The sequence below is a fragment of the Giraffa tippelskirchi genome, chromosome 9, assembly GCF_054371585.1.
Source record: "Giraffa tippelskirchi isolate mGirTip1 chromosome 9, T2T-mGirTip1v1.2.pri, whole genome shotgun sequence".
Lineage (NCBI taxonomy): Eukaryota > Metazoa > Chordata > Mammalia > Artiodactyla > Giraffidae > Giraffa > Giraffa tippelskirchi.
In genome coordinates this window covers 161,226,844-161,251,463 of record NC_137283.1, presented here as the reverse complement: position 1 = coordinate 161,251,463, position 24,620 = coordinate 161,226,844, and the positions used below count along the sequence as shown (strand labels likewise).

Below are 24,620 nucleotides of genomic sequence, written 5' to 3'. Positions count from 1 at the left end.
ATGGCATCACTGATGCAATGGACATGAGTTTGAGGAAGCTCCAGGAGTTGCTGATGGACAGGGAGGCCTGGCATGCTGCGGTCCATGGGGTGGCAAAGAGTCAGACACGACTGAGAGACGGGACTAAACTGAGTGCTGGCTCGGAAATCTCCTTTAATTCCAACCCCCCCGGCTCCCCCACTCTCCTCTCAGAATCTCTTCTAGGGCATTTCTGGCACCGCCCCGTGCAGAGGTCGCCCAGGCCAGCCGCTCCCTCCTCCTCTGTCGCTCACACTGGATCCTACCCTGGTTCAGGCCCTATGTCCCCTGCACCACTCACCTACCCTCCAATTCTTTCTCTACAACTTAATGCAATATCCATTTACCAGGTGGGTGTGATCCTGTCCCTGCCTCTGTGCGGGGACCTTTTGTGGCTGCGGGAGGCCCCACATGACTGCTTCCCAGCCTTCTGTGGAGCTTCCCCCCAACCCCTCAGGCTGCAGGCCCCCGTGAGGAGCCCACACCGCCCTCTGCCTTCCAACAGATTTCTGTTTGGCCCAGAATGGGACCCAAGTGTTTCCTCCTCTTCTGCACCACAGCAGGCTCATGAAGAGCAGGGCTTCCACAGTATTGGGTACCTCATGTGTTAACCAAAACAGATCACACAGTGAATGAATGTTTATACAGTGAGTGAGTGAGAAAGCGATTGACTGAAGGAGCAAATGAATCAATAAGTCAATCCATCAACATGCAATCTGACAGGTTGAAAGCACTTTGACTGACATTAACTGAGACAACTGGCTTCCCAGATGGAGCTAGGGGTAAAGAATCTGCCTGCCAATGCCCGAGATGCAAGAAATGAAGGTTTGATCCCTGGGTTGGGGAGACCCCTTGGAGTAGGAAGGGGCAACCCACTCCAGTATTCTTGCCTGGGAGATCCTATGGACAGAGGAGCTTGGTGGGCCACAGTCCACTGGATCACAAACAGTCCACTGGATCGCAAACAGTCCATTGGATCACAAACAGTTGGACACAATTTACCTCGTGCACGTGCAGGTATGCACACACACACACACACACACACACACACACAGTGAGATAACTAATCACCTCCCTCCCTTCTGCCTTCTTTCCCTCCCTCCTTTATCCCTTCCTTCCTACATGATCCTTCCTTCTGTTTTTCCTTCCTTCTTTCCCTCCTTCCTTCCTCCCACATATTCTGAGAAGGTGTTCATAGACTTTACCAGACTGTCAAGCTCCTCTAATATTGTGCCCCTGTTGTGTGGAGTTTTAGGTTCTTTTGTTTTGTTTTGTTTTTAAGTAGCCAACAGTTGATGAATCTTACTAATGTTTGATCACTTGATATTATTTCTGTTGTCTTAATCCGAGCTTTGGGTTCATTCTTCTTGCTGATGCACTTTAACAGTAATTTTACATGGAGTTAAGTCGAGTTGACAAACTCTTCAATCTTTGTATGTGGGTGAAATTGTCTTGATTTCATCCTTACTCTCTTGAATGATATTTTAGCTGTGTATAAAATTTAAGGTAGTTATTTTTTCTTAACACTTTTAAGATATTGATCCACTGTCTTGTGTCCCTTACTGCTGATAATTCCACCGTCAACCCAAATGTGGCTTTGTGGTGCTCTGTCCTTCCTGGTGGTCCTAAACATTTTTTGTTTTCTTTAATGGTCTTCAGTTTTCTCATGATATATCTAAGTGGGATTTTCATAGTTAATCTATCTCAATTTGAGATATATTTCCATTAGTAATAACTTTCAACTCACGAATCTCTTCTCTAATGTCCTAGTTTAAAGTTCATCATCTCTCTAAAGCTTTCCATCTTATTTACTCACAATTCATAACTTCCTTCTTCTTCATATCCAACTGTTTTTATTTTGGCTTTTCTATTTTTAAAAAATAACTTCTTTAAAATTTGTGATTACCTTGTTTACTTCTTCATACATCCAGAATACACTCACTTTTTCCCTTCTCATACTGTTACATAAGTTTAGTTTCATCTGGAATGAATATATGTTCCAAGTTTGTATTTTGTTGACTGTCTTTTTAGCATTTGATTCCTTCATGTGTTACAAAACTTTTATGTGCAGACTTAAGTGTAAAGCTTTTTTCTGTTCCTCTCACTCTTTCCCAATCTGTACTAACGCCTCTTGCTAGGAGTTTGGTGTCATCTTTTCTCAACTCCTCAGCCCCCATCCAGAACCAGGCAGCAGTTGCCAGTGGATTTTATTTACTTTTTCCGTAGTGGAAGACTCCAGTCTAGCCCCTCACTCTGAGCGTTATGCCTGTCCTAATCTCCACCCTGTGGGAGACTCTTCCTACCCCCTCTACCCCACACAACCTAGCTCTCAGCCACCGCTGCTCTAACAAATGGGATCTCCAGAGCCCTGCAGCTTTTGGCCCATCCACTGCCTGGTATTTCTATTCTGCTTCTGCTCTATAGAGATAAGATGTTAATCTAGTCTTTGGGCCCAGATCTGACTTCCTTGAATTCTCCCCTCCTGTGGTTTATCCATCCTTGCTCTGTGCTTGGCACCTGGTATGCCTTTGCATGCTCCAGGGTGTAAATGGGCAGGGCCTTCGTGGGCAGAGTTGACAAAGCTCTCCAGGAGCCCTGACGGTCCCCACAGGGAGGGACTAGTCCAGACAGGTCTGGATGGGGAAGCTTGCAAGGAGAGGAGGAAACTGAAGCTGGTCCTGGCAGGACAGACCTTGTTTGGACAGCGAGGAGGAAGGGACTGTGTTGTAGACAGGAGTCGCAAGAACAGAGGTGTGGAGAGGAGAGAAGAAGGGAGACTAGCTGGAGGGGCTCATTAGCAAGCACATCTGGTCAGAAGGCAAGATCTATAAGGAAATCAGTAAAAGGCAAAGTTGGGAAAATTCTTGAGGCCAGATGATGGACATACTGGCTTTCTGGACTCAGATTCAGACCCAAAAGTAATGGAAAAATATTGAATATTTTACATATAGAAACAGGATGGCTATTGCTGATTGAAAGCTTATTTTTGCCAAACACTGTGCTAAGTGCTTTGGATAAATTATCTCAAGTGAGCCTCTAGCAACCTTATGGAATAGATACTGTTATTATACACATTTGATAGATTAAAAAGTTGAATTTAGAGAGATTGAACAATTTACTTGAAATCACAAAGAAGCAGAGTGGGCTGAATAATGGTCTAAAAGTTCTGAGGTCCTAATTCCTGAAACCTGTAAACAATACCTTAGAGGAAGAAGTGAGCAAAGTGAAAGTTGCTCAGTCGTGTCTGACTCTTTGTGACCCCATGGACTGTCCATGGGATCTCCAGGCCAGAATCCTGGAGCGGGTGGCCTTTCCCTTCTCCAGGGGATCTTCCCAACCCAGGGATGGAATCCAGGTCTCCCGCATCGCAGGCAGATTCTTTACCAGCTGAGAAACAATGGAAGCCCACGAGGAAGAAGAGTCTGCAAATGTGATTAAGTGAAGGATGATGACCATGGGACATTATCCTGGATTATCCCGCAGGTCTTAAATTTAATCACAAACATCCTCATAAGAGAGAAGCGGACAGGGGGACTTGATATGCACTGAAGGGCAAGAGGTGATATGGAGACAGAGGCAGAGACCAGAGTGATGCAGTCACAAGCAGTGGAGTGCCAGCAGCCACTGGCAATCTGTCGATAACTTGATTGCAGTCCAGTGAGACTGACATTGAACATCTGTCCTCTAGAACTGGGAGAAGCCACGCTGTTGTTTTAAGCTACCAAGTTTGTGGTTATTTGTACAGCAGTCCCAGGACAGTGACACGTAAACAGCACAAGGAAGATTCAGGATATGACTGGGACCCTAGACTCATATTTCCACCAATACCCTAGGGGAAAAACATTGATTTTGGATGGCTATTCTAGAAACGATGCATGGAACTGAACAAAGACAAAGCTAGATCTAGGAGGTCATTTAGGAGGCTACAGCAATCACTGAAGTTCAGCCAAGTTTTTGAATCGTAATTAATGTTTCAGCTACATTTTTATTCAAGTGGTGCAATTTACAGGTGGGGAAAAAGAATAAATGTGCTAGTGCTAATTGCCTTCCTGGGAGATTGCTTCACATCTTGATAACTTAAATTGTCTCATTTTGGGGTAGAGGTATCAGATATTTATCCATGGTTGTAAATAGTGTTTTGTTTTGTTTTTCCCTTTATCCCTCAGAAGTCCATGTGTGACCCTTGTCCTGGTACTCAAATTAGGAAGATTTTCAGATCTAAACTGAAGTGTTAAGAAAATACTTAAATTTCTTTATAATTCAGGTGAGCACCATTCATGGTTTGTAACGTTGTAATTATGAAAAATTACTGTCAAATTGATGGCAGGTCTGCAATTTGCTTTGAGTTTGCAGTATTTGGCATTTGGATGTGCTAATTCCGTGGCTTCCTTGACAAGCTCTCTGTCTCCTTCACCTACTCAGTCCTTCTGGGCACGAGGCCCCAGTATCAGGCCTTGAAGCAGGGAGACCTGGGCTCCAAGGCTTTCTCACCCCTCAAATGGCAACATAGCCTGCACCTTCCTGGGTCATGGTGAGAAGGATGAGGTTGTCCATAAACCCGTGCAGGGCTTGGTCCCAGGTGCACAGGGTCCCGGGGCCAGGGCGCCAGGCGCCCTGTTTGGATCCAGACTCTGTCATTTACTTGCAGCGGGGCCCACTCAGTCTCTCTATCTGCAAAATATGTTCCTTCTTCTTAGGTCTGTCGTGAGGATTAAATGAGTCGGCTCGTGTGAAGCTTCTGGCACTGTGTGAACATTTTATGAACGTGCATCATTATTGTTGGTATTACTGAAAGCATGGCTGCGTGGACACTGACACCCGACTCAGAGCATAGTTTTAGATCCTGTACGTAAAGGAGAGCAGGTGGGCTTTCCTGGGAGTTGAGGGGCGTGTCGAGGGTGGGGTGAACGGGTCTGTCTGGGAGCTCTCTGTGGTGCAGCAGTGGCTGTTCTCTTTGTCACATGTGAAATCCTGGGTTTTGTTTTGAGGATCTTGGTGGGTTAATTCAGCACCATTGGGGGATAAGGCTAAATCTCTATTTTGTGTTTAGATGGTTGGGGAATAAAATGACACTAATGACTGGTGAACAAACAGTAAAACAGAACAGGGAGGTGCAGCTTGGGGAACATGTTCAAGAGGGTGGAATACATTATGGTCAATATGCATATTGTGGGTCATGGACAGTGATGAGATTTAAATTCATCTCCAGAATCTCTGTGGCACTGCAAAGAATGGGGAGACTCACGAATAAGGCGTAGGGAGATACTATAAAAGGGAACTCGTTAAATCACTGATTTCAGTGGGGATGACAGACAACCTCCCTATTTCATGTTTCAAAACTACTGCTAGTTTTAAAGCTATCATGAAATCTCTTTGCTTATTTTTTTTCATCTCAAAATAGTCCAAGTGAAAAAATATTCTCCTCTTGCATTTGAAAGGAGAGCTATAAACAGGAGCACTGTTCCAACTATTCATCTTCTGAAACAGTGATGTGTCCAAAGCCTTTATACTTGAGACTTTCTCTGTAGGTACTATTTATAGACTCATTTTAATATTATAGTAATTATATGTTATGCTATATAGTTATATTAAAAAGCTGAGACATTACTTCGCCAACAAAGGTCCATCTAGTCAAGGCTATGGTTTTCCCAGTAGTCATGTATGGATGTGAGAGTTGGACTATAAAGAAAAATGAGCGCAGAAGAATTGATGCTTTTGAACTGTGGTGTTGGAGAAGACTCTTGAGAGTCCCTTGGCCTGCAAGGACATCCAACTAGTCTATCCTAAAGGAGATCAGTCCTGAATGTTCGTTGGAAGGGCTAATGTTGAAGCTGAAACTCCCATACTTTGGCCACCTGGTGCGAACAGTTGACTCATTTGAAAAGACCCTGAGGCTGGGAAAAATTGAAGGCGAGAGGATAAGGGGACAACAGAGGATGATATGGTTGGATGGCATCACCGACTCAATGGACATGAGTGTGGGTAATCTCCGGGAGTTGGTAATGGACAGGGAGGGCTGGCGTGCTGTAGTCCATGGGGTCACAAAGAGTTGGACATGACTGAGTGACTGAACTGAATTGATAGTTATATTATCTAGAATCCACTTTGAGTGAAATAAGAACATTTCCAAATCTATTTAAGATATTTTAATTCATCACATATGATTCTCTTTAAAAAGTACTTTGTTGAATAAATTACTCAAAATCAAGTATGTAGTTGGCAGAAAATGGATTTTGCATTAGTTCATTCAGTAATCCCTAAACTGGCAAAAAATCAATATGTAGTAAGACAGTTTCAGTTATAAATATATAAGCCTAAATTATGTCATAAAAGAAACCTAAAGATTATAGTAAACAGAAAAGTATTTTTTTAAAAGTGAACTTTACACTAACCAGAGCTGTGCAAAATCTTTACGTAAAAAAATAAAACATGAGTAAATCCAGAAAGAACTAAATAACAGCATCACCAGCTCAATGGACATGAGTTTGGGCAAACTGCGGGAGATTGTGAAGGACAGGGAAACTTGGCGTGCTGCAGTCCACGGGGTCACAAAGGGTCAGACGCGGCTTAGCAACTGAACAGCCACAACAATTTGTGGATGGAAAAATCCAATCACTTAAGCACGTGAATTTCCCACAAATTAATGAATAATGAATTCAAGGTAATTCTAAAAATTATGCCAGCAAGGTTTTTCATAGGTCCTGGCAAGCTGATTCTCAGGAGTACAGAGTGGAGACTAGGTCAGATAATTTTGAGGAAGCAGACGGACGGCACATAAACCTACGGTGGTTAAAACAAGAGCGGTAGGAAACACGCATGCGCAGAGAGAAGCCGCCTGCGTAACTGAGGGCGCGGAACAAATCCATGGGTCAGGGATGAAGCATTCAATACACGATACTTGCACAATTACATTCCCATGTCAAGCCATTCAAAAAATTGTGAAATAAAGATCAAAATGTGAAAAACAAAACTCGATATCTCTGGAAAACATATACAAGAGTATTGCCTTAATCAAGATCAAAGACCTAAAATCACAATGAGAGGATTAATGAATCTGATTATTTGAAATTATTCTATTTTTGCAAAAGATCACATGAATAAGGGTGGAAATTAAATGAAGTTGGGAAATACATATAACCAACGGGGGTAGTATTCATAATCAGTAAAACACAACAAATTGAAAGGATTCACAGCTCAACAGAAAATGAGCAAAGCATTTCAATAGGTAATTCATAGAAGAGAAATTTGATGAGCTGATAAGAAAAAAAATGCTAAACTTCAGCTGTCATTAAAGCAATGTCAATCAAAAGATACCATCTTACACCCATTTGTTCAGCAAAATTGAAAGTGTTTGACATTTCCAAGTGTCAGCCAACATGTGGAGAGACATCTCTCATCAGCCACCCTAGAGCATGTAAGCTGGAGAGCCTTTGGAAGCACCGAGAAGAATGAAAGATGAGATGCTTGCAGTTTTTGAGCCAGCCTCTAGATGTGTGCCCTAAAAATCCTTGGCTTCTGTAAATCCAGAGAAATAAAGAAGATTTCCAAAATTGTTGTTTAAAATAAAGTTAGAAACATTTCACATGACAATGAATAAAATGGATAAGTTGGGGTATCTTTATGCAATATACATACTTCAATAATTAAAATGAATTAACTAGGAACCACATGTAGCATACAGATCTCAAAAATAATAATGATGCATGAGAAAGCATATTCCAGAATGATATGTAATCGTTATTGCCTATATATCAAACATGAAAACATGAAAAATATATTGTTTGTGGTATGGATATATGTTCTGATAAATATTGATTTCAGAAAACCTCCGAGGGGAGAAGAAGGGTAATGTAATTAGATGAGGGGTCCCCAGAGGGTATCGATGGTACGTGAAAGGTTTTTTTCCTTTAAGTGCTTAGTCACTCAGTCGTGTCTGACTCTTTGTGACCCCCACGAACAGTAGCCCACCAGGCTCCTCTGTCTATGGGATTCTCCAGGCAAGAATACTGGAGTGTGTTGCCATTTCCCTCTCCATTTCCTTTACGAATCTTGTAACAAACATGGAAAACTGTCAAGATTTGATAAAATTGTTTGATGAGTATACAGGTATTCATTCCCTACCTATATTTTTCTGAACACTTGAAATATTAAATTTTAAAAGCAAACACTAATCCATTGTTATTATGAGGGAGTAACATGATAGGAAAGCACATGCTACACTGAAATTTTAGGAATTGAAGGATCTCTTACCCTCATTTTAGGTTTTTTGATGTTAAAGATGCACCTTACAGTCAAGATGTACATTAATATTATTCCCCCTTAAAGTCACTATAAATTGATGGCACGTCCAACAGTTCTCGGTGCTTTAGATTACAGCATTGGTCTATGTCATCACTGAACTCAGTCTCTATGTTCCTTAGCATTGAAATGGATGTAAGAATCTGGTAATTTGACTGCTTTAAGCTATCAGTTTCTTCTCCCGAAAGCAATGAGGGAAATCCTTCTCCAGAGCAGGGCTGGCTTCCTGGGTGTGCACCTTGTGAATCCGCACAGGGCCCTGTGCTCTGGAGGGCCCGGTGTTTGCTGTAATGGTGGCTGTTTTTGTCTTCAAATGCTTAAAGCCCTTATCTCTGAGTCTGTGCTCTGGAACTGGAGTGACGGGGCAATGGAGCGTGTGCGTGTGCAGAGGGGACAGAGGAAAGCGTGTCCTCCTGCCCCTCCTGGGTGCCTGTTCTCACGGGCTTGTTGTGCCCAGTGGAGCTGGAATTCTGGTGGGCATCGCGGTAAGTGTTGCATGTAAGACTGAGTAAACAGGGCACTTACAGAGAGGCCGTTCTTTCTGTTTGCAGCAGGACTTGCTTTCCGTGCATTCTAAGAACTGTGAGTGCCCTCAGAGGCCTACCACACTCTTTCTTGTTCCTGTTACTCTGTGTTAATCAGCAACTTAAGCAGGAAAGGATAACATAGAACAGGGAAAGACAGGGGGATCCATACTCCCTTTTCTTTTCAGTCCTCCCATAGTCATTCATAAACTGAAAATAGAATATTGGTAGGATATGTGTGCATCAGGAACTGAAATAAAACCAGTTGAATTCATTTTGTGCAGCGTTTCCACCGTTCTTGCAAAAACAAAACCCATGCATGTATGATCTACAGGTGTGTGATTTCAGGGATTTCACATATAAGTTAGAAGTTCTTATATTTGCATTTTAAGTTGGAATTGAATGATATAAAGATGAATGATAAAATTCAGGCTAATAATTTATAATTTTAACTTTTCTTTAATTAGAATAGCATTAAAGGGAAAATTAAAAAAAACACACAAAGAACTAAGAGAGTGAAACACCATCAAAGAAAGGAAAAAGCTTCATCTTTCAGTTAGCAGCGCTTTTCTCCTTTTGGAACAAGGGGATCCACAGTGTCATTTTCACTGGATACCCCTAAATTATGTAGCCAGCCCTGTTCATAGGCACTTTTTTCAGCATCAGCCTGCCCATGGCAGAGGCCCAGTGGGTAGGCATGAGGAGGAATGTGTCTCCTACAGCAGAAAGGAGCAGGGAAACAAAGCTCCCCAGGAGGCTCCTCCCCAGGGTTATTCTAATCACATACTCCCCGCAAATGACCAACTTCTGTTTTAGAAACAGACGTGAATCAGACTGCTTTTGCTTGGAAATTACATATACACAAAATCAGTTCATTCTTATCTTCGTTCATACCACGGAGTGTACGTTTTTCTTGTTGCAGAGACCGACAGCTGTTCTAAAATCCACTTCCTCTGGTTCATGGGTACTCAGTGGACTACATTTCCCAGAAACCTACGCAGTAAAGTGCGGTCTGTGACTCAGTTCTCGTCAAGGACCGTGAGTGTAGGTGATATGCGTCACTTCCGGGCCTGGCCTGCTAAGCCCTCCTGTGTACCCTCCTCCATGTCTTTTCCTCCTCTGTACGACTGGGATCGTGAGGCCAAAAGGATGCTCAACACTGCTAATCATCAGGGATATGCAAATCAAAACCACGATGAGGTATCACCTCACACCTGGAAGAATGACTATCACTAAAAAGAACACAAATACCAAATGCTGATGTGGACGTGGAGACAAAGGAACCCTCGTACACTGTTGGTGGGAATGTAAATTCGTGCATCCACTATGGAAAACAGCACTGCGGTTTCTCAAAAAATTAAAACTAGAACTACCATACGATCCAGCAATTCCATTCCTAGATATATATTAAAAACAAACAAACACTAATTCAAAGAGATACACGCACACCCGATGTTCGTAGCAGCATTATTTACATTTGCCAAGATATGGAAGCAACCTAAGTGTCCAGTAATAGATGAATGGATAAAAAAGGTGTGGTATGCATTGCTCATGGAATACTACTCAGCTGTGAAAAAGGACAGAATTTTGCCATTTGTGGCAACGTTGGATGCACTTGGAGGGCATCGTGCTAAGTAAAATAAATCAGACAGAGAAATATAAATACTGAATGATATTGTTCATATGTGGAATCTAAACTAATACAACAAACTAGTGAATATAACAAAAAAGAAGTAGATGCAGATATACAGAACAAACCAAAGGTTACCACTGCAGGGAGGGAAGGGAGGAGGGGAAACACAGGGGTGGAGGAATAAGCGGTACAAACTGTTAGGCCTAAAATAGGATACAAGGGTATATCGTACAACACAGGGAATATAGCCAATATTTTATAACAACTATAAATGGAGTTTAAAAATTGTGAATCGCTATATTGTATACCTGTAACTTATACAATATTGTATACCAACTATACTTCAGTTAAAAAGAGTATGACAAGGCCACTACTGAACGACCCACCAGCCTAGGTCCCTGCAACTGTGTGGACCAGAGCCCTTCTCTTCTCCCACCTCATCTGAACCTGACCAGCAGTGACCTATTAACCCGAAAAATAAGTAAACATACTGTTTCTTTAGCTACTGAAATTTAGCAGTATATTCTGTTACTTTGGCGTAGCCTAGCTTAACCAAATGGCAACCCACTCCAGCGTTCTGCCTGGAGAATCCCAGGGACGGGGGAGCCTGGTGGGCTGCCGTCTATGGGGTCGCACAGAGTCGGACACGACTGAAGCGACTTAGCAGCAGCAGCAGCAGCAGCTTAACCAAACTGACCTGCTCAACATAGATGTCATACAGACAAAAGGAGCCAACGAAGTTACCCAGAAATTACTCTCCCCAACCCCCATTACCTTTCTTCTTCGCTAATCCTAGAGAACAACTTTTACAATTATATTTCCCAGTTGATATTATTTGAATTTCTCCTGGAAACAAAGCTTTTGCCCTGACTCCCGAGAATCCAAATTGATACTAAACACAATTAAGAGTTACATAGATGTTTTTCTTCTGGACTTAATAAATGACACTAAGAGCCCAGAAGTAATTTATCAGTTGAGTGTAGTTCCTGCCAAGGACGTCTTAGAGTGGGTGGTGACAGAAGGCACGGGTTTTCCCTCTGGATCTGCTCATGGCCTGTAACTTCCCAGGTATGGTTCTGTCTCCAACTGGGGACTGCCATCAGCTCTGCTGAATTATTATAAGGCGGTATTAACCACAGGGCACAGGCAAACTGCTTAATGAGTCTTAGAGGAAAAGTAATATAGAAGGAATAATATTCTAGTTGTTTTACTTTAAATAGAAGTTGGGTATCAAAAGGGAAATTTGTTCTCATTCACTTCATAAATAATGACTCCCAGTACTCAGATTCTTCTTTTCTTTGCAAGAGACCATTTTATTTTGTACTAAGACTGGCAAGTTTTGTTCTACTGTTGGAGTAGTTGATTGATCAAATTTATTGATGAGCCCATTCAAAAGAATGCCATTAAAATAAAATATACATTTATTATATTTCTAGTAAGTATCATAAAGCCAGCCATATTTGTGAAAATAAATTAAACATTTTTATCTTAAATAAATCTTATTTTTAAATCCATAGAGATTTAACTTCCTTAGTAGATTAGGGGATTCCCTGGTGGCTCAGAGAGTAAAGAATCTGCCTGCAATGCAGGAGACCTGGGTTTGATTCCTGGGTTGGGAAGATCCCCTGGAGGAGGGCATGGCAACCCACTCCAGTATTCTTGCCTGGAAAATCCCATGGACGGAGGAGCCTGGGAGGCTAGAGTCCATGGGGGTCACAAAGAGTTGGACTCGACTGAGCAATTTCACTTTCTTTCACAGTAGATTAAAAACAAATATACTGTAGAATATTATAATGCAATTTATTACTTACGTTTAACTGGACAGACCAAACCATGTCTCTCTGAAATAACACTAGATACGGTAAAAGCTGCATGCAAATGATTAGACAGTGCTGCGTTCTCTGCATCTAGGTTTTGAATTGTCTAAGATACATAACTGATGCAAAACATTAAAAGAATAAATTAAAAGAAAACAGTGAAAAAGTTTACTGAGCACATACCATCAGCAAAGTGTGGTGGTAGGGATTATGCAAGGGGATGAAAGGAGTTTGGGGAAGTAAGAACTTTACATCACCCTTGTGCAGACTTTTACTTCTCAAATAACACTTGGATCTCTCATCTCACTTGATCCTCACCACACCTTCATGCATGAGGTCAGAGGGCAGGACCGCTCTACTTCACAATGAGAACACAGCATTTCACACCCACTGGGTTAGTTTCCTAGGGCCACAGTAAAAACGGGTCACTAACTTGGTGACTTGAAACAACAAAAATGTGTTATCTCCCAGTCTAAAATCAAGGTGTAAGCTGAGCCACGCTCTCTCTGAGAGTGCTAAGGGAAGCATCTGTTTTATACCTCTCTCCAAATTCTAGGGTCATCAGCCACCCCCAGTTTGTAGAAGCATCACTCTAATCTCTTTCTCCATCTCCACTGAGGGCTCTTCCTTTGGGGTGTGGCTGTCTCTGCCTGTCTCCTCTTCTTTAAGGACACCGGCCACACTGATTAAGGGCCCACCCTACAGCAGTAGGACCTCATTGTAACTAATAATATCCTCACAACTCTATTTCCTAATAAGGTCACATCCTGAGCTCCTGGGAAGGATGCAAAATTTGAGGGACACCTTCCAACCCAGTACCCCCTGCCTGCAATGTTTCTGTCTGAGTGAAGCTTCCCTGATGACTCCGGCCCACATCAGAACAGAGTTCCAGGCACAGGACACTCTGTGGGGAAAGGGGTGGAGGAAGTGCCCCCTGAGTGTAGTGGAAGCTTGGCTCTGGGGGGTGAAGAGCGAGGACACGGGCGTAGAGGACCCCTGGTGGGAGATGATGCTACCACGGGGCAAGTGCGACCCATGTGGAAATAACTTAGAAAACCACCTAATAAAGTTTTGACATTATTGCAGAGGAGTCAGTGACAGGTTTTGATGGAAAAATGGCGAAGGTGGTGGGGTCTGCGAGATGCTGGTTAGGAGCTTGTTAAGGTAGTTGAGATTGCGTGCGTGCTCAGTTGTGTCCGACTCTGTAACCCCATGGACTGTAGCCCACCATGCTCCTCTGTCCATGGGATTCTCCAGGTAAGAATACTGGAGGGGGTTGCCATGCCCTCCTCCGGGGGATCTTTCTGACCCAGGGATCGAACCTGTGTCTCCTGCATCTCCTGCATTGGCAGGTGAGTTCTTTACCAGAAGCGCCACCTGGGAAGTCCCAGCTGAGATTAGTGGCTGGCACTTGAAAGAGAGTATCGGAAGCGATAATGAGAGAAAAAAGAAGGAAGGATGACATAGCAAAGGAACAATGGGCAAAATTAGCTATTGAGAATTTTAGGGCGAGGGGAGGAGGGAAAATAAAGGGAAGCATGCAGAAGTTTGCCCCTAAAGACAAAGTGAGGGCTCAGGTCACAGACACAGGTTGGGGTGGCATAATATCCAATTTTGTGGGTTAACTTTGTTCAGGTACCCCTATCCCCTCACCCCTACAAATACAATTGCCCTTCATCCTGATGAAATATACATAATCAAGATATGCACAAAACCAAGTAACTCTGTGGTTATGAAACTATACAACTCCATCTTTTCATTGTTCTCTGACTCTGACTCCTTACATTGTTCTCTGTATCTAAGACACAACTTATTTTGACTTTTGCATTTCTCCTTTCAATTCTTTTGTTCCACTAGTTCCCTAGGAGCAGTTATGAGACAAGATGTTCAATTTTTCTTTGAAGAACAATGCCCTTTCCAGATTGGTGATGAGCCCTTCATTCTTCTCTTTGTGCCTTAATTTACTAGAATAATCACTTTTTCTCGAGTTGTTACTTTTTCAACAAGTACTTATACAGTGTTTACTATTTGCCAAGCACTGTTTCAAGCATTCTATAGCTATAAATCCACTTAATCATCATAAGGAAACCTCTATGGTAGGTACTGTTAGCCCCATTTTGTGGATGAGGAAACTGAGCTGAGGTGAGGTTGGATGAACTTGACCAAGGGTAGGGGGCAGAGTCTGTGCTCCTAGCCACTGCCATGCCGCCTTGCGGTCAGCAGGAAGGCCAGGGGTTGCTGATCGGGACAGCGTTTGCTCATCTCTAAGACCTAGCAGCCCCTGCATGCAGAACATTGTGCAACCTCTAACCATAAGGAACAGTCATAACCTCAAAACGCCGATACTATTTAGAATGAGCAATAGGCCAACAATAGGATTATTTCTGACCAAGTATGGGACTGCTAAGTTTTTGGAGTGGGATGAGGGCTGTAGAATCACATCTGCCTCCCTCACCTGCTCATCTTTGGCCCAGTGGTACAGATGCATCATCTCTCATCTGAAGCTTACAATGAACCCAGACGCATACAGATGACGGTTTCCTATGATGAGACTAAATCTGACCCCAATCTGACCCCAAAATCATTAACCTTATGATCTCGAAGTAGTGGTTCTCAAATTTGGGTGTGGGTAAAAACTACTTGGAGAATTAAAGTACAAATTCCAGATTCTTACCCTGACCTGCCCCGAGATTCTCACTCAAGGAATGGGTCAGGCCTTGGGTGCTCTGCTTTTAAACAAGCGTGGTGATTCTGAAGCTGTTCAACCAAGGATGTACTTTAAGAAACACCATCGGAGGCTGAGCTACAAGAACCATCTACAAAGGTGAGAACATATTTTCCTCAATATTTTAAACTATTTTTAGAACATTGAGAATTCTCTTATATTTAACATTTAATACATACCATTAGGTTTATACTAAAATCACAGATGGTAAGAGATGTCTATCAAATTTTATCAGTGAGGTTTTTCAATGATAGGTTCTTTCAAACATACTGAAAGATTTATTACTTATGGAAATTTGACGATATGGACAAAAATAGCTTTCCGTGAGATAAATGTATCCAAAGTCCATATTGAGTTGGAAATTTTCCCATTAGTTGTGCATAGTCTGTACACAATTTTGGCTAACAATAGTCTTGGGACCTCGCTGTATGGTTACTCTCAAGGCGTGAATCACGCGAATCTTCCACAATCCGTGTGCGCGACCCGCCGGGGTTTGAAGTCTCAGAGCTCGAGGGCCACTGCATTAACCACTTTATGTCCCATTTCAGTGGTAAATTAAGTTATGCGACTTGTAAGTATTGATTTTTTAAGCTTGATTTTTTAAGAAGCTTGGCTTGTAGACAAGAGAAATGACAAAGGCCTCCTAAATTCATTTCCTCCATGATGGACATCCATAATGGAGCCATCAGTTCCCATCAGAACACCAGAACTTAAAGAGCCAGACCACAGTGGTTGAAGGTATTTGTGTTTCTCTTCCTAACACACTTAGAGCCTTAAAGTAATCAGGTTTCCTCTTGCTCAGTTACTCCTGACTAGAACTAAATTATAATTCTTCAGGAGGATGTTTAAACTCATTCTCCATTTACAACTGAGGGCAGTTTCTCAGCCCTGCGTCTTGTTTCAAAGAAAGCCTAGATTAATACCCTGGGAATGGAGCTTTTGCTCTAATTCCTAAATTTTATCCAATTTTATGTGGCTCTTCTGAGTATATAGAACCATCTTCTTCAGATAATCTCAGCGATTTTGGTATTTTAGAACAATTACACTTTAAATTCAAAAACCTTCTGCAAGTTGAAAATTTCAAGGTTCTCTGAAAAAATAATAAATTACAATCAAGGAACAAAGGAATAATAAAAAAAAATACAGAGCACATATTCTAAAACCTCATGTTATGAGATGGGTTATGAAAGCAAGTGAGACATTAGAATATATACCTCTGCGAAGAAACAAAAGACATAACACTTAAACATGATCTCTTAATTTAAAAAACAATCGGCCCGCTTTCACCAGGCTTACTATGCATTTCAGATACAAGTGGGCTTTTATTAGGCACGTGGTGTTCAGGTGACAGGACGGCTATCCAAAGGCAAGGTTGTCATGACACGTCACTTCTGTGAGCAGGAAAGGCAAGGCCCTCCTCTGCATATGTCACAAAGAGCCCCTGTGACTTTTCTGGGTATGGTCAAGTTTTTTTTGCTACTGACCTATTGACTGACCTGATTCTACTGCCACGAAAAATTAAACTAATCAAAACCAGTCCAAGTGAGGACACACAGTGATAAAATAATCCGAAGTTTTTATTCTTCAAAAGCAAATCTTTACTGAGCTTCCACTATATGCAGGGCTTCCCAGGTCGTGCTAGTGGTAAAGAGCCCACCCGCCAAGGCAGGAGATCTAAGAGCTGTGGGTTTGATCCCTGGGCCCGGAAGATCCCCGGAGGCGGGCATGGCAACTCGCTCCAGTATTCTTGCCTGGAGAATCCCATGGACAGAGGAGCCTGGTGGGCGACTGTCCACGGGGTCACAAAGAGCTGGACGTGACGGAGCGCGCACACAGACACCCCTGTCTTGCACCAGTGCCCCCTCCTCCCCGGGGGCAGCTCAAGGCTGAGAAACACAAAAACCATGTGAACACACAGCCATTCTGGACTCGCCAGCACCCTCGTGTTGTTCTCTCTGTCTCGGTCTGTGCCACTTTGCTCTGATAATTTTCCTGGGTTCTTATTTGTAATAAAATCTAAATATATTCGCTCATAATAGGAATGGTTTATATGGAGTTATTTTATTTTCGTCTCTGCAGTGACCTTTCAGATTCTTCTGCCACCGTTTTATGTGCCATATTTTAGTTTAATTGAGTATGTGTAGAAGAAAGGTGAAGCTTGAAACACTGGATGTCAGAAAGACTGGGAGAATTATTGTGACCTGTCTAAACTGCATTTGCTCTGTTCCTTTTGTAAATGCCCTCGTAAATACTGAAGACAATCTCGGGTTCAGTGCTGTGTAAAAACAAAATGTCACAGAAATTATTTCTGTAAAATGAGAAGAAGTGGAAGGAGTCATTCAGAGGAATTAAACGTATTCAGCAGACGCCATGTGGCGGCTCTGCAGCCCTGTCGTGAGGTCAGCCATTCTAGCGGAAGGTGTGAGGCCTAAGCCAGGGGTTAATCAGACAGTACTTTATGTACTTGAGTAAAATTGCATACCAGTGTATTTCGGCACCTTGTTGTAAATGAAAGCATCATTTGACATGTTCTGATTAAAATAGAAGTCTCTCACTCAGCCAAACTCCTCTCCCAGGAACCCCTCCCTCACTGCCTGTTCATCACTGTTGCTGCCATGCTTTATTAGAATACACACAACTGGTTCTGCACGTACATATACATGTGTTATCTACTGAATAAAAACAGAATCATGCTTTCATTTGGTTCTCCCACACTTACGTATCCATGCTTTCTTACATAAACTCTTTTCTCCAAGGCAGAAAATATACATCCTAATGTAATAAAACTTCGCACAGCCTTCCACTCTACTACTGATAAACACTTGGACACTTCACAAATCTTTACTATTTCAATAACATCTGTGTTATTATTTCCACAGGATAGTTGGCTAGAAGTAGAGTTGTAAAAGTCACTCAGTCGTGTCGGACTCTTTGCAACCCCATGGACTATACACTCCATGGAATTCTCCAGGACAGAATACTGGAGTGGGTAGCCTTTGCCTTCTCCAGGGGATCTTCCTGACCCAGGGATCGAACCAGGGTCTCCAGCATTGCAGGCAGATTCTTTACCAGCTGAGCCACCAGGGAAGCCCAGAAGTAGAGTTAGGGGTTGAGCAAAAGGCATGCTTACGGTGAAAGCGCTAAATTATCTTTCAAAATATGTTTCCTGTTTGCCTTCTCATCGGCTGTAAACCAGTGTTTGTTTCTAGGAATCTCATAAAAATAAGAGGTCCTGTTTCACTGTGATTTTCATTACTTTACTGTTAACAGAATCAGTCCCTTCTTTGCTCTTTTTGATTATTTATGCTTCCTCTCTGATTACTATCAGGTTGTCTGTCTTTTTCTTATTGCTGTTTAGGAGCTTTCTGTGTGTCCAGGGCATTAGTTCAGTTCAGTCGCTCAGTCGTGTCTGACTCTTTGCGACCCCATGGACTGTAGCACGCCAGGCTTCCCTGCCCTTCACCATCTCCCAGAGTTTGCTCAAACTCATGTCCATTGAGTCGGTGATGCCATCCAACCATCTCATCCTCTGTCGTCCCCTTCTCCTCCTGCCCTCAGTCTCTCTCAGCAACAGGGCCTTTTCCAATGAGTCGGCTCTTGGCATCCACAAAGTTGAAATTGTCCACTGAAAATATCCTAAGGCTTCATCTGTTCTGTTTTTAGTGTTTTTCTGAGTCTCTTTGCAAGGGTGGCTCTCTCCCATGTTTGAGAAAGAAGGGGGAGGTGGGGAGGAGAGGGGACTCCTGAATGAAACCCTCATCGGAGCATCAAATCACTGAGAGAACACAACCCTTAGAGGCCGATCATGCACAGAACTTCTGTTACCTTATTAAGTCAAACAAGTTAGAAGCCATATGTCTCCTCAAAAAATGGAACATATTTGTTTACAAACGTACCCATAAGTGACAAGACGTATAGAAAATAAATACAACACCCTCTGAATTTCAAAACTAGTTCTTCTTGACTAAGTTAGCCAGTGAAATAGGTTAAGGTAAAATTAGCCTAAACTGAAAAAATGTCAAATAACCATTTCCGTTCAAAGGACTCAGACAGGAGGTTCTATAAGTGACATACAGCTGCCATGCAGTAGCCTCGTTTGTTTAAATTTTGGTCTTCAAATAGTTGCCATTAACAAAAATTAGCCATGTTCTCTTGAACCATGAAGAATGGATTCTCACTTCTCTGGAGCTCTGCCACGCACTCAGATGAGGAAACTTGAAGTCAGCAACTCAAAGGACAGACTGTACCGTTAGCACCGTCGCCCAGGAAGCGGATGATACACTGCTATTCGTCCACCCTCTCATCCAAGAATCCGAAACCATCCTCCACACGTCACCTCTAATGGGTAGGTAGGTGGCAAGTATTATTTTTCCCTTCATTGCACAGTGGTATAAATACCTCAGGAGGCAGCACACTCCCAGGAAATAATTACTGTTCTCACTGCTGTTTCCAGGAACACACAGAGACGCCCTTTCATGCCATGTAATGAATTACTGACGGAGTCAATAGCAGACCCCAGGGTTTCCGTGTCCAATTGAAACATGATGTGTGTCTTAGCCTTCATCACCGATATGGGCTGAGTTCCCTTCCCACCCACTCTTAATTTTAAGCTCATAAAGGCCAGCGATTCCGCACCTGTAGATTAGAACAATTAAACATCAATGCATTGCCCTATCTGTGGTCTAGTCTCCCTGTGCCAAGCTGAGCAGTTTGAATGTCTTATGATCTAATTACGGCTCCAGGTAATGACCTTGACTCCCTTTTCACTAGATGCTTTCTCTTAAAACCTCAGAAGCTCCACTCCTTTCAGTTCAATTCAGCTCAGTCACTCAGTCACGTCCAACTCTTTGCGACCCCATGGACTGCAGCACGACAGGCTTCCCTGTCCATCACCAACTCCCGGAGCTTGCTCAAACTCATGTCCATCGAGTCAGTGATGCCGTCCAACCATCTCATCCTCTGTCGTCCCCTTCTCCTCCCGCCTTCAGTCTTGGTCTTTTCCAATGAGTCAGTTCTTTGCATCACGTGGCCAAAGTATTGGAGTTTCAGCTTCAGTCCTCTACCTTTCTATTTCCTAGAGACCCTCAGCCCAACCACACTGTGCCCAGTAGAAAACCTCCGCTCTGTGGTCTTCTCCAGGCTGGAGCAGGAGGGAGCTCCATTACTATCCCTAGTGAGAAGAGACCACATCCACAATGGGAGCTGGGGTTAGACTGTGATGCTGGCTCAGCAGAGGATTTGGAGGGACTCGAGAAGGATGATTCTAGAAAGTGCTGGGTGAGTGTGCCCTGGGTTCTTTCTCCTTTTACCCACGTTCTGATTTCCCCTCTTGTTCACTTGACACTCTCTGCCTCGTCATTCTCGTCCATGTCCTAGATTACACACGTCCTTCTGTGGGTGACAGGATCAAAGCCGGCGGGGTGCCAGGCAAGTGCCCCCTGCCCTCCCAACTCCTTCACGGACTTGTTCTCCTGGAGGTGCCACAGCACCTCAGGTTCCTCCAGCACATGTAGACTGAGCTCAGCAACCATGCCACCACCCCTTTCCTCTTCTGCCTGGAGGTGGCATCACCACCCTCCTACCCGAGCCTTTCACGGTCATTCCTGAGCTGTCTTTGTCTCTGCGCCCTGGACTAGATGGACGGTTAGCTGGGCTGGCTGGTCCAGTGCCACCTCTCTGCCCTTCTCCTCCTCTCCTCTCTCTTGATGCAAACTGGAGTTCAGGCCCTGAGCCTCTGACCTAAATCACAGAAACCACAACAGAAGCAAAACACCTACTCTCCCTCGTCGCTTTCACAAACGTTTGCGAAGCCACAGCTAACATCTGTTTCCCGTTATCCGTGGGCCTCAGTTCCTGCTCTCTGCTTTACGACATCCCAGAAACTGTAACCAAGAGAGCCCTGCTCACACTGACAGCCCAGGCGCCAAATTTAGAAAAGATGAACTTCCACCCCAAAGCCTCCGCCGTCCCTGCAGGAAGTTTCCCCTTAGTGACCTGTAGAAGTGTGCCTGCATCTCGGGGTGCGGGGGGGAGGCAGCCTTGAGGAAGACCCCAGACATCCAGGGCATATGTCCTTCCGACATTGGAACAGGCTGCTGTGTCTTGGGGTGTGCAGCCGCTGAAGTAGCAGCTTGCTTGTACGATGTGGATACACCTGGTCACGTGGGCCTCCCTGGTGGCTCAGACAGTAAAGACTCTGCCTGCGATGCAGGAGACCCCGGTTTGATCCCTGGGTCGGGAAGATCCCCTGGAGAAGGGAATGGCAACCCACACCAGTATTCTTTCCTGGAGACTCCCAGGGACAGAGGAGCCTGGCGGGCTACAGACTATGGTTTTGCAGAGTGTTGGACACGACTGAAGTGACTAACACTTACACTTTCACACCTGGCCGTGTGTAAGTGTTAAACACCAAGGGCAGACAAGGAGCTGCCCCTTGTTTGGGAGACGCCAGTTTTGTTTCAATCCCACGGTCTTTCCTGGCTGTGGATTCAGAACTCCAGCGGATGGAAGGGTTCCTGGCCTGCTCTTTGGACCTGATTGGATCTGAGGGTTACGTGTACATGTGTGATGATTTTGCTATAGAACTGCACCCTCACTCTGCTTATGTTTATTTTCAACTCAAGTCAGTCAAATCAGTTGGCTTCCTTCAGTGGTACCGAGGTGGCTTCCTCCCCCACCTATAATCTTTCAAACGATCCCTCTGGTTAGGGGAATTATGGAGTAATGTAGACTTATGTCTTCAGCGCAGTGCAAGTCAGTCTCAGGGTTTGTCACTCTCAGGATGCTTTTCTGATTAATTAAAAAAAATTGCCATCTACATAGCGTATAAATCTTTACCTCTGTGCAATTTTAATATCAATGAGAGTATAAGATATCTCCCTGTTTTTTTCTGAGGACCAGGCTGGTTCCCTGGAAGATAAAGTGGATCATCCCCTCTACCAGTCCCACAGCTGGGAACTGTCATCACAGAACCACCCCCACCGCCGGCTGTATCTTCTTTTCTCATGAAGCTCTGAATCCTGCAGATGGTAGGCATTCATCAAACATTGATTTTGTGAGATCCAAGGTTTCTATTTATACGTGGGAGATTTGGTTGATTTACTGCTTATTATATCCCCTGGAGAAGGAAATGGCAACCCACTCCAGGATTCTTTCCTGGAGAATTCCATGGACAGAGGAGCCTGGTGGGCTACAGTCCATGGGGCTGCAAAGAGTTGCACATGACTGAGTAACTAACCCATTGCTTATTTTAATGGTTGATTAAATTCCTAAAATGTCCAAGTCACTGGGATGTTGCTGCTGCTGCTGCTAAGTCGCTACAGTCGTGTCCGACTCTGTGTGACCCCATAAATAGCAGCCCACTAGGCTCCCCCGTCCCTGGGATTCTCCAGGCAAGAACACTGGAGTGGGTTGCCATTTCCTTCTCCAGTGCATGAAAGTGAAAAGTGAAAGTGAAGTCGCTCAGTTGCCTCCGACTCTTAGCGACCCCATGGACTGCAGCCTACCAGGCTCCTCCGTCCATGGGATTTTCCAGGCAAGAGTACTGGAGTGGGGTGCCATGGCCTTCTCCCACTGGGATGTTACCAACTATTAATTAAGGAAATTTTTTAATAGGTCTATGATTAATTCCCTTGAAGACCTTGGCTAGCCTAGCATCATTGTCCAAGAGAAATTCTTACCTGACTTTGAAATCTAACAAGCTCCTTCCCCGCCCCTCCCCATTAGCTCTCTTACCCATGCAACCTAACAACTGGTTTACGTTTTAACTATGTGTGTTCGTTGTAGTTAGTTAGCTATGTCAGTAATGATGGAAACACAAGGGTCATTAAGACGTAGCTTTCAACTGCTTGCTTTTTTAAAATTCCTCAATGAATTTGATAATTTGATACTGGTATTACCTAAATAAGCAAACCCAAGTGAAAACCTGGATTATCAGAAAAGAAAAATTAGGGTGTTAAAAATTCACTTAAAATTCAGAATATGATTCATTTCTGAAAATGAGTGCCCCTCAGGCATTTAAATATATGATTCAATTTGTTAAAATTTGATTTACATACTGTGTGCCAGGAACATGTTTATTAGATAAAGTGAGGTACACCTGAGCTGCAAGCACATTCTCCAAAGAGAACTGGTTAATACAGTTAGAATAAAAACAGGAAGCAAGGCTTAGCATGAAATCTCACAGATCATTTCAAAAGCGCACAGGTCCTGCATTAAAGAATACAGAAATCACGGGAATGTTCTATAACAATGAAACATTAAGACAGCCATCAATTCTCTGACACCAACCGTAAATGTGCTTCAAAGAGGGGGCGTTGGGGAAAAAAAAAACCCTGAATGCACTTAATTAGGCACTTCAAACCCCAGCAGAATGCTTTCTATTGGTTCTAAGCTTCGCAGTTACTAAGCTTGGAGGGGGATATTATTTTGCCCCAGGCAGTTCAACGCGCTGTGTGCATCTTGTTTGCATAAGCACCTCATTATGCACAAACGCAGCAGGAGCACCCCGTATTTACTTCGCCCTTATCAATAGCATCGACATCGTGTTCCTCGCCCCGCAGTATGGAAATCTCATTGATTTTGCCAGTGTTTACAAGAGGATCATAAACCCCAGAGACGACTGATTTCAGGAGTGAGGCTCAGGAGTGAGGTGCAGCTGGGTCGCTGGGATGCGTTTCGGTGGAAGAGGGAGGGGAAGTCAGGGGTGCCCTGCAGGGGAACCGGGCCTTTCCGTTCTTGAGTACTGAAGTAAAAGGCTCTGGGCAAAGTGGGTGTCGAGAAGGGATGGGCACAGATTACTTGATGAAAAATGACAGCCACCTCTGAGGATGGAGAGAAGGGAAACCAATGAGATACACAAAGAGAATCTAAGTCAGTCACAGAGCAGGTCCACCAAGAGTCAGGAAGTGCTCTGGTTTGACACACTGGAGGACATGTGAGTATTTATTCTTCCCACTTGCTTGATGAAGGAATGCACAGACAGAGGCGCTCAGTGGCCCACGTAGGGTCATACAACCACCCAGAAGGAGCAGTAATGGAACCCAGTTCTGCTGATCAGCTACACAATGGTCCTCTCAAGAGGTTGCTTCCTTCGTGTTCTTGACCTCAGTTAGCCAGTCTGCGCCAGCAAGACACGTCTGCAGGATTGAGCAGCAAAGTGTTGGCTCAGAGCCAATCCAGTGCCTGCTTCAGTGGATTGCTAGAGGCATGTGAACCCAACCTCGATGTTCTGTAGTCCCTCTCACCCTTAGCACATAACCCGTGTGCTTGTCTTCAGGAGCAGCTTCCATAGAACCACAGAGAAAGTCTCCATGCAAAGCAAAGTTGTTTTACTTTTTTTTTTAATTAGAAATCCCTTCTTGTTTATCTCTCAACATTCGGTGAGTTGACGTATTTCTTCTTTTACAAAAAGTGTCCTTTGTCCCAAGAGCATGTATGCTGAAGCATCAGAGTATTGGGAAAGGGGCTGTCTAGGGAGTTGAACTGTCTCTCTTCCATGACAGCTAGTACTAAGATAATCTCATGAGACTATAAATGTAGAAATATTGAGAAAGAAAAGAAAACAATCCACTAGTGCACGTTTGTGTCCAGCATTTTTAAACTCA

The 24,620-nt window shown here is 43.6% G+C and overlaps 1 protein-coding gene and 1 long non-coding RNA gene across 10 annotated transcripts in view; both read right to left on the bottom strand.

Annotated features, from left to right (window-relative positions):
• Positions 1 to 24,620, bottom strand: part of PACRG (parkin coregulated) — a 523,593-nt gene that overhangs the window by 177,783 nt on the left and 321,190 nt on the right. The gene's annotated exons all lie outside the window — the stretch shown is intronic.
• Positions 1,278 to 24,538, bottom strand: LOC145519750 (uncharacterized). The gene is made up of 2 exons (XR_014063865.1): positions 22,589 to 24,538; positions 1,278 to 3,347 (listed from the first exon to the last, which is right to left on the bottom strand). It is a non-coding gene; the product is annotated as an uncharacterized LOC145519750 (long non-coding RNA).